General features: G+C 42.5%; 1 long non-coding RNA gene across 1 annotated transcript in view; it reads left to right on the top strand.

Annotated features, from left to right (window-relative positions):
* Positions 1-7586: 7586 nt before the first annotated feature.
* Positions 7587-14881, top strand: part of LOC148146509 (uncharacterized) — a 44457-nt gene continuing 37162 nt past the window's right edge. Inside the window, exons 1-4 of the long non-coding RNA XR_015760848.1 lie at positions 7587-7653; positions 8291-8397; positions 11029-11111; positions 13830-13916. This is a non-coding gene — a long non-coding RNA (uncharacterized LOC148146509). The remainder of the gene's footprint in view (positions 7654-8290; positions 8398-11028; positions 11112-13829; positions 13917-14881) is intronic.

A 14881-nucleotide genomic window follows, 5' to 3' on the forward strand; every position in this document is an offset into this window, starting at 1 on the left:
ATGGTGAAGGTGCTCCCACAACGTGGTTGGGTAGGAGACATTACAGATTATGCACTCAGAGATAGTGAAGAGTAGAAGATATCTGTATAAATCAACACATTTTTAATTTCACAAAATATTGAGAACTTTTGACATAAGGCTACAGATGGAGAATATTATGTCCGGTGACCAAACCTTTGCGAAATAAGCAATTTTTCAGGAATGACTTAAAGGAAGAAAGCAGATCTTAGAGGGTGGGAATTCCAGACCGTGTTGCCTTGGAATCTGTAGAAACAGTCACACAGCTGAACTCAAAAATAAACATATCATTGGGAGTCTAAACTGAAATGAGTTATTGAGATGTGAAAGTGTGTCTGGTGCATGGAGATAGGAATGATTACAGCCAGGAATTAAGTCAAGGGTGTGAAAGTAAATTGCTGTTGCTTATAAATGGGAGCCTTTTGATGGATCAGCAAGTTCTGGTACAAGTGAACACTTGGGCAGTAGAGTTTTCAATATTCTGGAGATTATAGGGAGGATGATTGTGGGATGCTGGCCAGGAGTTGGTTTAGATAATGAAATCTAGAGTTCATAAAATGAATGAATGAGAATTTCATTAAATTAGCTGAGACTGTGGTGAGGTCAGATGATATCACTGAAGTCGAAATAGTGGTCTTGGAGTGGGACGGGCTGTTACCTTCAGCTGTTTGTCAGTTTGTGAATCAAGTCTGTAACAAGCTCAGAAGCTGATTGGCCCTGCAAGAACCCAAACTGAGCGTCACTGAGCAGGTTATTGTGAGCATGTGCTTGACAGCACTATCGATGACAACGTCTATCACTTCACTGCTGAGCGAGTGTGGACTGATGGAGGGAAATTGGCTGGGTTGGATGTGTCCTGCGGTTTTGTGTTGAACAACACTGGGAAACATTTCCCAATATCGGTAGGTGCCAGTGCTGGAGCAGCACTTGTCTTGGTGGGCAGCAAGTTCTGGAGAAGAAAGTGAGGACTGCAGATGCTGGAGATCAGAGCTGAAAATGTGTAGCTGGAAAAACGCAGCAGGTCAGGCAGCATTCAGAAACTCATTCCTGAAGAAAGGCTCATGCCCGAAACGTCAATTCTTCTGCCCCTTGGATGCTGCCTGACCTGCCTGCGCTTTTCCAGCAACACATTTTCAGCAAGTTCTGGAGCACAGCTATCAGTATATATTGCCACAATGCTAGCAGGGCCCATAGCCTTTACACTACTTGTCCATTTCTTGATCTGATTTGAAATGGGTTTTCAACCAATTCGATTCACATCTGTGATGTCATGGACAAATGGAGAAGCCTCATCCACTTGGTACTGCTGGCTGAAAATTGCTGAAAATGCTGTCGTCTTATCTGTTGTATGAATGTGTGAGGCCCCTCCATCATTCAGGGTGGGGATATCTGTGATGCTTCCTGCAGTGAGTTGTTTAATTGCCCATCACCATTCCTGACTAGGTGTGACAAAATTGCAGAGCTCAGATCTGATCCACTGGTTGTTGGATCACATAGTTCTATTTGGTGTTGCTTGCACTGTACCTTCACCAGGTTGGCACCACATTTTCAGGTATGTCTGGTATTGCTCCTGGCATGCCCTGCGGAACTCTCCATTGAAGTAGTGTTGATTCCCCTGGCTTGATGTTAATGGTTGAGTGGGGGATATACCAGGCCATTAGATTACAAAATTGGGCTGGGGTACAGTTCTGGTACTGCTGTTGGCCCACAGTGAGACAGAGGTTGTAGGGTCAAGAGGGCTGATTGTGTTGTTGTATTTTCCAGTGCATTGGTAGATGTAATGTGGTCCATCCAGTTTCATTCCTTTGTTGAGACTGTGCAGTGACTAATACAATGAGTGATTTGATGGGCCACTGTCAGGAATGCAACTTTTGAAAGAAAGGTTTTGTGATTTACACATGAAAGAAGTGAAACTATCATGGTATTCGAACAGATGAAAGACTCAACATACAACCAAGGTATTTTTCAATGGACAATTTCAGTTACGTCACACTATAAATTTTTGCTATAAATGCTGTGCCTTAGAATTGTGCCCTCCACACTCACCTGATGAAGGAGCGGTGCTCCGAAAGCTAGTTTGCTTCCAATTAAACCTGATGGACTATAACCGGTGTTGTGTGATTCTTAACTTAGAATATTACAGCACTACTAACAGGGCTGCATGTAAACAGGCTCAGTCCAGTTAGTCAATACATTCGGAAGGATTGCCTCCAAGTTTGATAACGCAATATTCGTCAAAACCGTCAACTTCAACCTGCAATGTTGTTATTAACAAAAACTTCAGGCTGACATAAAGCTCCCCACCCCACAGCAATGTGGTAACCGGGCCCGGCCCAGGAATTGGAACTGGGACATTTGTGGACCGTGATCTCAAAGGAAGCGAGCAAACACAATTCTGACAGATGAGTTCTCAAAGATGAGTAGCAGGTTTGAGACAAGGCCGGTGGTATACCATCTTGCATTCAGCTTAATTGCATTTTTTATTTACAGTAGTGTTTTGAAAAGTATAAAGAACCAGTTTGTTTTCTGTGGTTGGGGAGTTTTATCCTCGTTGATCACAGTTGCTGCCTCTCGCTCCACAAGTCAAATCATAGGATCTAAACAATAAACTGCAGGTGCTGGTGATCTAAACCCAGAAACAAAGTGCTGGAGAAACTCAGCAGTTCTGAGGGCATTGGTGAAGAGAAAAAAAATTGTTACATTTCAAGTTTTTGTCTGAATGGACAAAAGGTCATTGGACTTGGAACTTAGAATGTTTTATTCCCCTCAGAGATGCTGCTGGGCCTGCAGTTCTCCATCACTGTGCTTTCGATATTCAACTTTATTTACAAAACAGATCGGAAAAATACTAATCTGCAAAAGTGAAAGGTTCATTGCAAACATGAGTATAGTTTCCACACTTGAGTTACACAAGCACGCCTCAGTTTAAAAACAAGATTTAACTCAAAGTAATATTCCATTTCAAAATTAGCCGAGTTACACCAGTAATAAAGCTCACCAGAAACAAAGTGCTGGAGGCACTTCAGCACAACATCCTGCAGTGTTGCACACAGCCACCTTTACCGAAGAATGATCACATGTCACAAAATTGAAGGCAAAGAGCGTGTCTCTTTACAGGAGCTGAAGTCAAACTCTCAATTTTTGGAAAGATTTTTATTAAACCTGATTGAACATTTAAATCTCAGAGCAAAATCTTTGCTTTTTTTAAACAAAGTGTGTGGGAAACATCCCACATCTTGCTAAAGGTTCAGTTCAGTCTGATACATAGAGCCAAAGGTCAAACAAACATCACACTTTCTTTCACTTCTACAAAGGGCTGACATCACATTTCTTCAGGATTTAAAGTATTTTATAAATTGTTTGTAAAATCATTTGTCACGTTAAAGAACTGGACAATAACTACCATTGTATACAATAAGAGTGAAGCCTGTGACAGCAGATTGAGCTTTGGAGGGCAGTGAATGCACTTTCTAAATTCTGGGAGCACTTTTGGAGACTGCTCCCAGGTGGTGATAGTGAGCATATCTGGAATGCACTGTTTAGATTTGGGAATCCTTGGGAAACAGTCTGTGGTTTCACTGATACTTGGTTTGCGTTGTTGGTGTACAGTAAGCAATTCATAAAGTTACTTATGTATTATTGTTGACTACCTGAATGGTATTCAAATCTGCCAGGTTGCCTTCAATAGTGTGAATGCATCTATTGTAAATATTTCGAATATTCCAGAACTGCCCAGTGCTTGGCAAATTCAGGGGGGACAAAAAAATCACATTGAGTAATTTGAAATTAAGAATGCAAGAGGATTTAACCACTGAAATATTCAATTCAAATAGTTAAATGGAGTGCTCACATCTAAAATACCTGTGATCCATAGGAATGGATGGACTGACCAAATTCCTAGCTGGGGAGTGTGAAATGTGCTTTGATAAAGTCACCTGCATTTACCAACAATAATTTGGCAAGCTCGGAAATTTAAAAAAACAACACGAGCTTCATTGCTGCTCCAGTCGGGTCCCAAGCTCTGTGAAAAAATAACAATGTTCAGGTTTATTGCATACATTCTGAAACACGTGTTTCTTCAATAGATCTTGCAAGTTTACCAATGAGCATAGCAACATCATTTGGATGGACAAACTTTTGCCAACTCATTTCTTTCCGAGCCTCTATAGCCTGAAGAGTGACCAGAAGCAATTACTCCCCATATGTGGGAACATATGGGGAGTAATTGGGGTGGCACAGTGGTTAGCACTGTTGCCTCACAGCACCAGAGACCCGGGTTCAATTCCCGTCTCAGGTGACTGATTGTGTGGAGATTGCACATTCTCCCCGTGTCTGCGTGGGTTTCCTCCAGGTACTCCGGTTTCCTCCAACAGTCCAAAAATGTGCAGATCAGGTAAATTGGACATGCTAAATTGTGTTAGGTGTAGGGGAATGGGTCTGGATGGGTTGCGCTTCGGCGGGTCGGTGTTACTTGTTGGGCCGAAGGGCCTGTTTCCACACTCTAAGTAATCGAAAAAAAAATTACCGTCGAGGATTTTTTCCTTCAGAATTGATTTCCATATATTCAGTGCCCAGAAAAGATAAAAAGCTTGTCACCTTTTATAGAGCAATGATTCAGTGGGAGTAAAACACTCACCTTTTCTTGCTTAATAATCACGCTGCCTAAATTTTAAACATGAACACTTCTTAATAGTTCACGAGATCCTAACAAAATATTTTGTGCAAAACAAATCACATGATACATAGTTATTCAGATAATAAAACAAGTTTGTTCATTGAAGAACCCAGAGGAAAAGGTCATGAAACAATGTGAGTTTGATACACCTCAATTATCATTTCAAGTGCATTCTCTGCATAAATTCTCCTTTTCCTCCTCGAAGTATTCAAATTCTTGAATAATTGAGAGAATGAAGTCACAGTTGTACAACACACAATCAGACCCTTCAGTCCAACTTGCCCGTGCTGACCAGATATCCTAAATTAATCTAATCCCAGCATTTGTTCCAGCATTTGTTCCATATCCATCTTAAACCCTTTCTACTGATTATCATTTTATTTTACTTTATCAGCACTTGAAATACTGACGTTGTTTTCTCTAACATTGGTTAAAGAAATCATAAGTTCATTCATCCAAGTTAATTTTGTAATCTTTCACAAAGAAACAATTGAGAACAAAATATAGCCGAGTGCAAAACAAAATACTGCAGCTGTGCGATATCTGGGAACACTCTAAAGCTGAGGCACTGATACTGCACAAGTTTGTCAGCACAGTTTCAATTACTGACAATAATTTATTAATGTCTTAGCCTTCACATAGTTAAGGTAAATGTGAGATATCTGAATTTCATGAATTGGTTCCTATTGCACTTTGATCAACAAAAAATATTCTTGGTTTAATCTACTCAAAGGAGAAAGTGACAACCAAAGAAGCTGGACATCAGAGTTGAAAAGTGTCATGCTGGAAAAGCACAACAAGTCAGGCAGCATCCGAGAAGCAGGAGAGTTGATGGTTCAGGCATAAGCCCTTCATCAGCAATCACAGGCTTCAGAAAAATAACTGGCATAGACTTATGGCAACACATACGTAGAAAGGTCGAAGCACGTTACTATCTGATTAGAGACTAATTTCAGATTTGTTACCATTCAGTGCAACATTTCAGTATGATATTTACATATGTACCTAAAAGATAAGTTTGGTTAAAATTACAAGCTCTAGAATGATTATAGGATTAAACCTGGAAATAAAGCTGGTGAACAAGAATGGCAAAGTGAAGTCCCACCAGTATCGCCTTGGGCAGTGTCAAGTAAGAATTTGAGAGCAGAGTTGCCACTTTGGAGTAACCTGCAGTCTGGCCAAATTGCAGCAAAAAGCTGTTCAATTTTATCTGCAATCTATTGAATGCAAAATCCTCCTTGCACAATAATGAGGCAGTATTTTGGGATGTCATTTTTAAAATATATTATTTTCAAAGTTACTCACAATTGAGAGTAACAGCTTGGCGCTGTCTGCATAACACAGTACATAAAGGAATTAACAGAAAAAATATTATTACCCAAATTCAGAGTCACTAATTTATTGATATTGCATGGGTCCAGCATTGATAAGTAATCGATTTTTAAAAATAAATATAGATACATTTACTAACTACATTGGGATACAGTCAAGTTTCTTACTGAACAGTGACAGGATTGGACAGAGTCCGCGTGGATTTAAGAGAGGGGAATCATACTTAACAAAGCTACTGAAAGAATCTACAGAGTCAAATATTAAAGTAAGAAATTGCAGGACATTTAGAAAAGCTTATCATTAAACATGGTAGACTGGGTTTTGTGAAAGAGAAATTATATTTGACAAATTTGCGACAGTTCATTGAGGAGATAACAAGCAGGGCTGATAAAGGGCAATCCAATGATGTTCTGTATTTGGATTTTAAAAATGCAAATGATAAGGTGCTACATAAAAGTCAATTGCTCAATTTAGGAGCTCATGGTATCGGCGTAATGTATTAGCATGGATTGACGATTGGTTTACCACACTGACTGTTGGTGAGTCCTCACTTGCAGTGTTGTATACAATGTTAGCTCCCATATTTAATATAGGATAAACCAACATCGGAGACCATTAAAAAAAGATTCAATTAGATGTTTCGAGGACGAAAGTGTTGACCTATCAAGAATAGATAAGCAGGAGTGATCTTATGGAAACAAGATTCTGAGGAGCTTGACAGAGTAGATGTTGACTAGATTTTCTAGCACCAGTGAAGTCTCAAACCAAGGGACATTACATAAGGGAACATTCATTTTAGAAAAAGTAAAGAACTTTTTCTCTGTGAATGGCTAGAATTTCCGCACCCAAACAATTGTGAAAGTTAAGTGTGGGAGGGGAATGGTTGGCTTACTCTTCGGAGGGTTGTTCTGGCTTGTTGGGCTGAAGGACCTGTTTCCACATAGTAGGGAATCTATGATTCTATCTCAAATTATTTTAAAAAAGGGCAAATAGATTTTTGAAATATTGAGCAGTTGAGGGCTATGCGGATCAAGCATAAAAGAGGTATTGAGGTCTGGGTTGGCCAAGCCATGATCTGATAGAATGGGGGAACAAGCTGAAGGCGATGAATGCCCTACTCCTGCACCGATTCCTTGAGGCTCTATTTCATGTTTTTTTTTTATTTCCAAAGAAGAGCGTGATACAATGTGCTTAAAATCTCAGATGTTGTGTAAAGGAGTGAAAATGGGGTGTTTATGTACTGATTCAGAAGGCATTGATTCATCAATCACAGCTATACAGTCATGAGTAGGAAGGCAATCCCCTCCATGAATAAAGGAAATCTACTGCAGAGCTCACACAAAGGGAATTCTTACCCTCAGTAAACTCTCCCATCACATGACCCAACATATCAGCTGAAGGAGGACACACTGCGCATGTTCTCGCCAACAAAGGGACTCCGGGTGATTGATGTCAGCACCGGACCAATGAAAGGCTGGGGGGCGGAGCTGGATGACCTAGCGGGATGTTGGTCCTCCAACCAATCAAAGTGAATGTCGGGCGGAGCTAAACTAAACCATGTGATCACTCGCGCGCGGCGCAGAGTCGCTGTAATGAATGCTCGGGAAGTTATGGAAAGAAAGGATACGGTAAGGAAAAAGATAAACAGGGAAACTGGAGAAAAACTGTGTTGCCGTGAGCGGAGAGGTTTTACAAACAAATTGTGCACGTCGGAAAACACAAATTTGAACGTCCCAGTCCCGTGTTTGCAGTAAATGGGGAATTGCCTCAGCGCGGCTGCAGGCCTGAGTGAGCGCCGCCATCTTTATTCGGGACAACGATTCACTGGAAACCTGCGCGGCCGCCATCTTTGTAGGGGGCAAGGTGCAGCCAGGCGCATGTGCAGCCTTTCTCTGGTACAGAGTCTTTGTGATCATAGCAGCCAATACTGCTCTGATTCACCTCTGGGCTCCCTCATCACCGCTTTGTCAATATCTAGCTTCCTCAGTCTCGAACCATGGGTCTATTTTTGGTCTGTTTACTACTGTATTATTACTTTTATAGACCTTTGCAAATGAGTTTTTCACTGTGGCCCAGCCCCTGACCATGTGCTGCTAGATTATCAGATTACTTTTTTCTTGAATATTTTTGACAGTCAAGAATTCTTTTTTCCAAAAAGCAAGTGTATTTTCCTTCCATTTCTGGCTGTCAAATTCTGCACCATTTTCATTCCCTGTAATCCATTTTGCATTCCCTGAAACATCAACTGTGTTTCTCCTTCCACAGATACCAGTGATTAATGCCAAAGCCCTGTTGCTTGTGGAGAGGGTGATGTTTGACTTTCTTGTACAGCTGCAGTTTGTGTGGTGAAGGTGCTCCCACAACGTGGTTGGGTAAGAGACATTATAGATTATTCATTACAGCAACAGTGATGATTTGAAAATAATGTCAAATCAACAACAGTTTGTATTTTTATTATCATGCTTATAATTTCACAAAAATACTATTGAGAACTTTAGACATAAGGCCAGAGATGGAGATATTGGGTCAGGTGACCAAAAGCAGGTTTTGAGGGATGTCTTAAAGGTGGAAAACAGACCTGTGAGATTTTGGTTGCGAATTTCAGACCATGCTGCTTCAGCAACTGTAGAAACAGCCACACAGATGAAGTAATGAATTAACAAATTGCTGGGAGTCTCAAAGAAAATGGGTTGTCGAGGTCTCAAAATGTGTGTGGTGCAGGGAGCTAGGGATTATCACAGCCAGGAATTAAATCAAGTGTGAGAAATTTAAATTGAGGGATATTGGCCACATGCTGGCAGGTGAGACTAGATTGGGTTGGGATATCTGTTTGGCATGGATGGGTTGGACCGAAGGGTCTGTTTCCATGCTGTACATCTCTATGACTCTATGTTGTTGCTTATGAATAGGAGACTTTTGATGAATCAACAAGCAGATATTTAGATGTTCTTGAGATTACAGGGAGGTTGAATGTGGGAAGCTGGCCAGGGAGTGAGTTTGGATAATGAAGTCTAGAGATAGCTCATATACTTTCATCACATTGTGTTGAGACAAGGGTGAAATCAGCTGGTTGTCAGTTTGTGAATCAGGCGGTGACACAATCGTGAGCTCATTGGCCCTGGTGGAGCCTAAAGTGAGTGTCGCTCAGCTGGCTGTTGCAGAGCAGCTGTTGCTTGGTAGCCCTGGTGATGACATCTTCCATCACTTTGCTGCTGATCGAGTGTAGACTGACAGAGGGAAATTGCCTGGGTTGGATTGTTCTGTGCTTTTGTGTTGAACATCCCTGGGCAATGTTCCACATTGTCGGTAGATGCCAGTGCTGGAGCGGTACGTGGCTCGGTGGGTGGCAAGTTCTGGAGCACAAGCCATCAGTATGATTGCCAGAATATTGGCAGGGCCCGTAGCCTTTGCACTACTTAACCATTTCTTGATGTGATTCAAACTGAATCGAACTGGTTTAAAACTCACATCTGTGATGTTAGAAACCACTGGAGAAGGCTGAGATGGATCATCCCACTTTGCACTTCCGGCTGCAGATTGCTGCAAATGCTGTCATCTTATCTGGTGCATGGATGTGTGAGGCCCCTCCATCAGTAAGGGTGGGGATTTCTGTGATGCTTCCCCCAGTGAGTTGTTTAATTGTCCATCACCGTTCACAACTGGATGTGGCAGAACTGCAGAGCTCCGATCTGTTCCATTGGATGTTGGATCACTTAGCTCTGTTGCTTGCTGCTGATGCTGTTTGATATGCAGGTAATTCAGTTTGATAGCTTCACCAGATTAGCACTTCATTTTTAGGACTACCTGGTGCTGCTCATGGCATGCCCTCCTTTACTGTCCATTGTGATGGGTGAGAGCAGGATTTACAAACCCATGAGATTACAGATTGCTGCTGTTGCTGTCCCCCAGTACCTTATAGATACCCTATTTGAGATTCTACATCTCTTTGAAGTCTGTCCCATTTAGAACGGTGATAGTGCCACTCAACACAGCGGAGGTTTTCTCAACTTTAAGGCAAGGCATTGTCTCCAAAAGGAACATGTGATGGTCGTTCTTACCGATAACTGTCATGGCCAGGCGTATCTGCAGCTTGTCAATTCATAACAATGAGATCAAGTATGTTTTTTTCCTTCTTGTTGGTTCCCTCACCACCCGCTGCAGACTCAGTTGAGCAGCTATGTCCTTTAGGACCTGGCCAGCTCAGTCAGTAATTCTGTTGCAGAGCCAGTCTCGATTGTGGACATTGAAATCCTGTACCCAGAGTATGTTTGACACCATTTTGTTGCCTCAGTGCTTCCTCCAAATGTTGTTCAACACGAAGGAGAACTGATCCATCAGCCAAGGGAGGACGATACATGGTAATCAGCAGGAGCCATGAGACCCCCAGGGCGAATCCTCCCTGTCTGTACACCACTGTGCCACCACCTCTGTCTGGTCTGTGCTGCCGGTGGGACAGGACATATCCAGAGATTTTAGGAGAAATTGAAGACTGCAGATGCTGGAGGTCAGAGTCGATAGTGTGGTGCTGGAAAAGCACACCAGATCAGACTGATGAAGGGCTGAGGCTCAAAACGTCGATTCTCCTGCTCCTCGGATGCTGCCTGACTGTTGTGCTTTTCCAGCACCACACTCTCGATATCTAGGATGGTGATGGTGGTGTCTGGTCATTGTCTGTAAGGGATGATTCCGTGAATATGACTATGTCAGGCTGCTTCTTGACTAGTCTGAGGTACAGCTCTCCACATTTTGGCACCAAAAACTAGATGTTAGTGAGGAGGACGTTGCACCATTGAGAGGGCTGATTCTGTGGTTGTAATTTCTGGTGCCTTGTTAGATGCCACATGGTCAATCCAGTTTCATTCCTGTGTTGAGACTTTGCAGTGATTAGTACAGTGAGTAGCTGGATGGGCTGCTGTCAGGTTGGCAGGATTTTTTTTACCATTGACAATGGTTTCATGGAAATCAGGAGATTCCTAATTCCAGTTATTTTTTCGTGAATTCAGATTCCACCATCTGCCAAGATGGGATTCGAACCAGGACTTCAGTCGTTTGTTTTAATATTCTGGATAAAAGCTAAACACATCAGGTTTGTTCACTCATTTTAAATATCACTAACCCTGGATTTGTTTCTTTGTAAAACACTGTCCATCATCCTGTCTCCTCTATCCTCCCCTCCAATAACATGAGTGAGGAGCACATGGAGTTTCTCTGTCACCATGACTGAGATAATCCGATCTGCTGCTTCCCTCCCTCCCACTAGCCCAGTGAGCCAAACTGCCTCACGTGGTGTTCCTGGTTTTTGTCCTAAACCTACATCGTTCTCCAGTCTCTTGTTAAGCCTTATCAGAGCTCATCTTTACAATTTACCCAAAGCTTGCTAAATCACAGACTTTCCAACACTCTGTTTCCTCCTCCTCCTCACCGATTCACAGATATTGTTCCTTGTTCTGGCTGTCTGTCTTTTCTGGTTATGCCCTTCTCTCCCCTTCTTTGAAAAACTTCCTTTTGACCTCACGGTTTTTGGAAAATCCTGCTCCATTTCCACTCTCTCTTTCCTTTCTGAATTCCTTGCATTTGGTGTCCCTCCAGTATCTATCCTTGCTCTCTCCTGTATCTCACCTACATACTGCCAGGAGTTGACATTGTGAAAGAGCACCATGTTAGGTTTCACATGTACACTGACACTGCCCAGCTCTCCCTCCCCACCATCCCTCTCCATTGTTCCACTGTTACTCAGTTACCAAACTGCTTATCACATTCCCACTACTCGATTAGCTGCAGTTTCCTCCAATGAAACATTGTAACGGTTAAACCCATTGCCTTCAGTTGTTATTCCAAACTCCTTTCTCTTACTGCTGAGCCTCTCCCTCTCCCTGGTAACTGTCTGAGGCAGAAATACGTTCTTCACAATATTGCTGTTATATCTGACCCCAAGGTGACCTTCTGATCAGACATCTGCACAATCCCAAACACCAGGAATTCCAATCTCTTAAACATTGTTTGTCTCCACCTCACCCCAGCTCCATTGCTACTGAAACCCCTTACCCGCCTCTGTGTCGCCTTAAACTTGACGAATCTGAAGCAGAACCCTTGATTCCGCGACTGACCCAGAATCTGGTTCCAGACTCCCTTTTCAGTATTAACACTCGGAAACATCCACTCAGTATTTATCCTGTCAAACCCCTTAAGAATCCCATCTGTCTCAATGAGATCACCTCTCTTTCTCCAAAATCCAGTGCGTAGAGTCCCAACCTGTTCAGCCTTTATTTAAAAGATAATCCCTCCAAACCAGGGATCATCCCAGTGAATCTTCCCTGCTGAAAAATGTGTTGCTGGAAAAGCACAGCAGGTCAGGCAGCATCCAAGGAGCAGGAGAATCAATGTTTCGGGCATAAGCCCTTCTTCAGCTTATGCCCAAAACGTTGATTCTCCTTCTGCTTGGATGCTGCCTGACCTGCTGCGCTTTTCCAGCAACACATTTTTCAGCTCTGATCTCCAGCATCTGCAGTCCGCACTTTCTACTAGTGAATCTTCCCTGAAATGCCTCCAATAAAGTGACACATTTCCTTATCTAAAGGGACCAAAACTGCTCACTTTACTCTAGATATGGTGGTCTCACCACCACTTCCTCACATTACTCTCAGGTATATACTCCAAACTCTCATACTGAAAACCCTCTAAACAAAACATTCCATTCCCCTTCCTGATGACCTGTTGTAACTATGTACAGTAATCCTGCGCCAGGAGGAGGGGATGGTGTGGGTTTCTAACTTGAAATGAGAGTGACAGATTTTATAAACTTGTATTACAGGATATTACAGGTGGACATTCAGATGGTAATCTCAGTAAATGTTCTGCCAAACTCTGAATTACTCAGTCCATCAGGACCTGGATATTCGCATTATGAGTATTGCGTTCCAGATCAATCCCTTTTGCTGCTTAAAAATTCTCCTTTGAATCATCACATTCTCTCAAAAGGTCTCCCCAAACCATCATGTGTTATGTAATCCTTTTATAATGATGTGATGAGTGTAAGGTTTATTATTCGAATGTGTAACTTTTGTACAAGGATGCCTCAGAGAGGGAGCAGAATATTCTTAAAGGGGAGAATAACCATTTTGAGGGGAGGCTGTTGTTTATTGGTATCAATGACATAGGAATAGAAGAGTTCACATTGTTGGATCATTCGAATCTCTTGTGGGGTAGAATTGACCTTCATCAGAAGGATGGATTGTACCTGCACTGAAAGGGAAGAGTTGCTAGTGCTATTCAGGAGGCATTAAACCAGTGAAGGAATGGAGGTAAACTCAAAGAGTGAGGAAAGAGCCAAGTCTGCGGCTGGTACAGTTCAGGCGTCAAACAGTCAAGGCAGGCAAGGGCAAGGCACAGAATGAGGTAGGACTGAGCAGTTACACTGCATTTATTTCAATGCAGGAGGCCCGATAGGTCGGGCAGAGGAGCTCAGGGTATGGTTTTGAACATGGCACTGGGATATTACAGCAATTACAGAGGCATGACTTAGGAATGGTTAGGACCAGCAGCTTAATGTTCCAAGGTATAGATGCTATAGCAAGGATAGAAAGTGGGCAACAGAGCAGGGGGGTGAAGTGGTTTTGATGAGGGATAACATTATGGCTGGGCTTCAGGAGGATATTCCTGGAAGTACATCCAGGCAAGTTGTGCAGGTGGAACTGAGAAATAAATAGTCAGCCGGGAATTGAGAAGCAAATTTACTAACAGATCACTTATCTGTAAGAATAGTATGGTTGTATACAAGACTTGACCTTTTTTAATTCATTCACAGGATGAGGGTGTCACTGGCTGGGCCTCAAGGGCAGTTAAGATTCAACCACGTTGCTGTGGGTCTGGAGTCACATGTAGGTCAGACCAGGTAAGGATGGCAGATTCCTTCCCTGAAGGATATTAGTGAATCTCATGGTTTTTTCTTTGCAACAATCAACAATGGATTCATGGTCTTTAATAGATTCTTACTTCCAAATTTTTATTGAATTCACATTCCACTGTCTGCTGTGACGGGATCCAAACTCTAGGCCCCAGAACGTTATCTGGGTGTCTGGATTATCCATCTAGTGATAGTATCACTAGACCATTGGGCAGGGTGAGTGATTGAGGTATCAGTGGGGCAGCACATCAGCACCAAATATCCCATGGTCTCTGTGGAACATAGAAAGGGCTGGGGAGGGAAATATATGCCTGGTGGTGGGGTCTGACTGTAGGTAGTGGAAATTGCAGAGGTTAATGCGCTGTATCTGGAGATTCGTAGGGTGGCAGGTGAGGACCGGTGGATTATATTCTTATTGTGGTTGGAGGGGTGGGGGGAAGGTGGAGGTAAGGGAAGTGGAGGATATGCATTGGAGGGAATTTTTGATCACGTGAGAGGGAAATGCAGTCCTTGAAATAGGAATCCTTTCTGGGATGTCCTGGAGTAGAATTGCTTCTCCTGGAAGCAGATATGGCAGAGGCGGAGGAATTGGGAGTACAGGTTCATGTTTTTACAGGAATATACTCAAGGGAAATCAGATGAGCAAAAAGGGGACTTGAAATATCTCTAGGAAATGGTTTAAGTAGAATCCAAAGCGATTCTACAAATATATCAAGGATAAAAGAAAAAACAGACAAAGAATACAACTTCTTAAAGACCAAGAAGGCCATCTGTGGAACAACAGGAGGTGGGAGAGATACTATGCTACTCTTTTCTGGAGAGTTTGGAGAACTTGATAGTTAACAACAGTGATAACTTGAAAAGTGTCCATGTTACAGAGGAGGTGGTACTGGATGTCTTAAATGGCATCAAGGTGGATAAATCTCTGGGTCCTGATCAGGTGTATCCCAGAA

Source organism: Chiloscyllium plagiosum, unplaced genomic scaffold (assembly GCF_037043375.1).
Source record: "Chiloscyllium plagiosum isolate Xiang-an unplaced genomic scaffold, Cpla_swu_hap1 HiC_scaffold_21, whole genome shotgun sequence".
In the NCBI taxonomy this organism is placed as follows: domain Eukaryota; kingdom Metazoa; phylum Chordata; class Chondrichthyes; order Orectolobiformes; family Hemiscylliidae; genus Chiloscyllium; species Chiloscyllium plagiosum.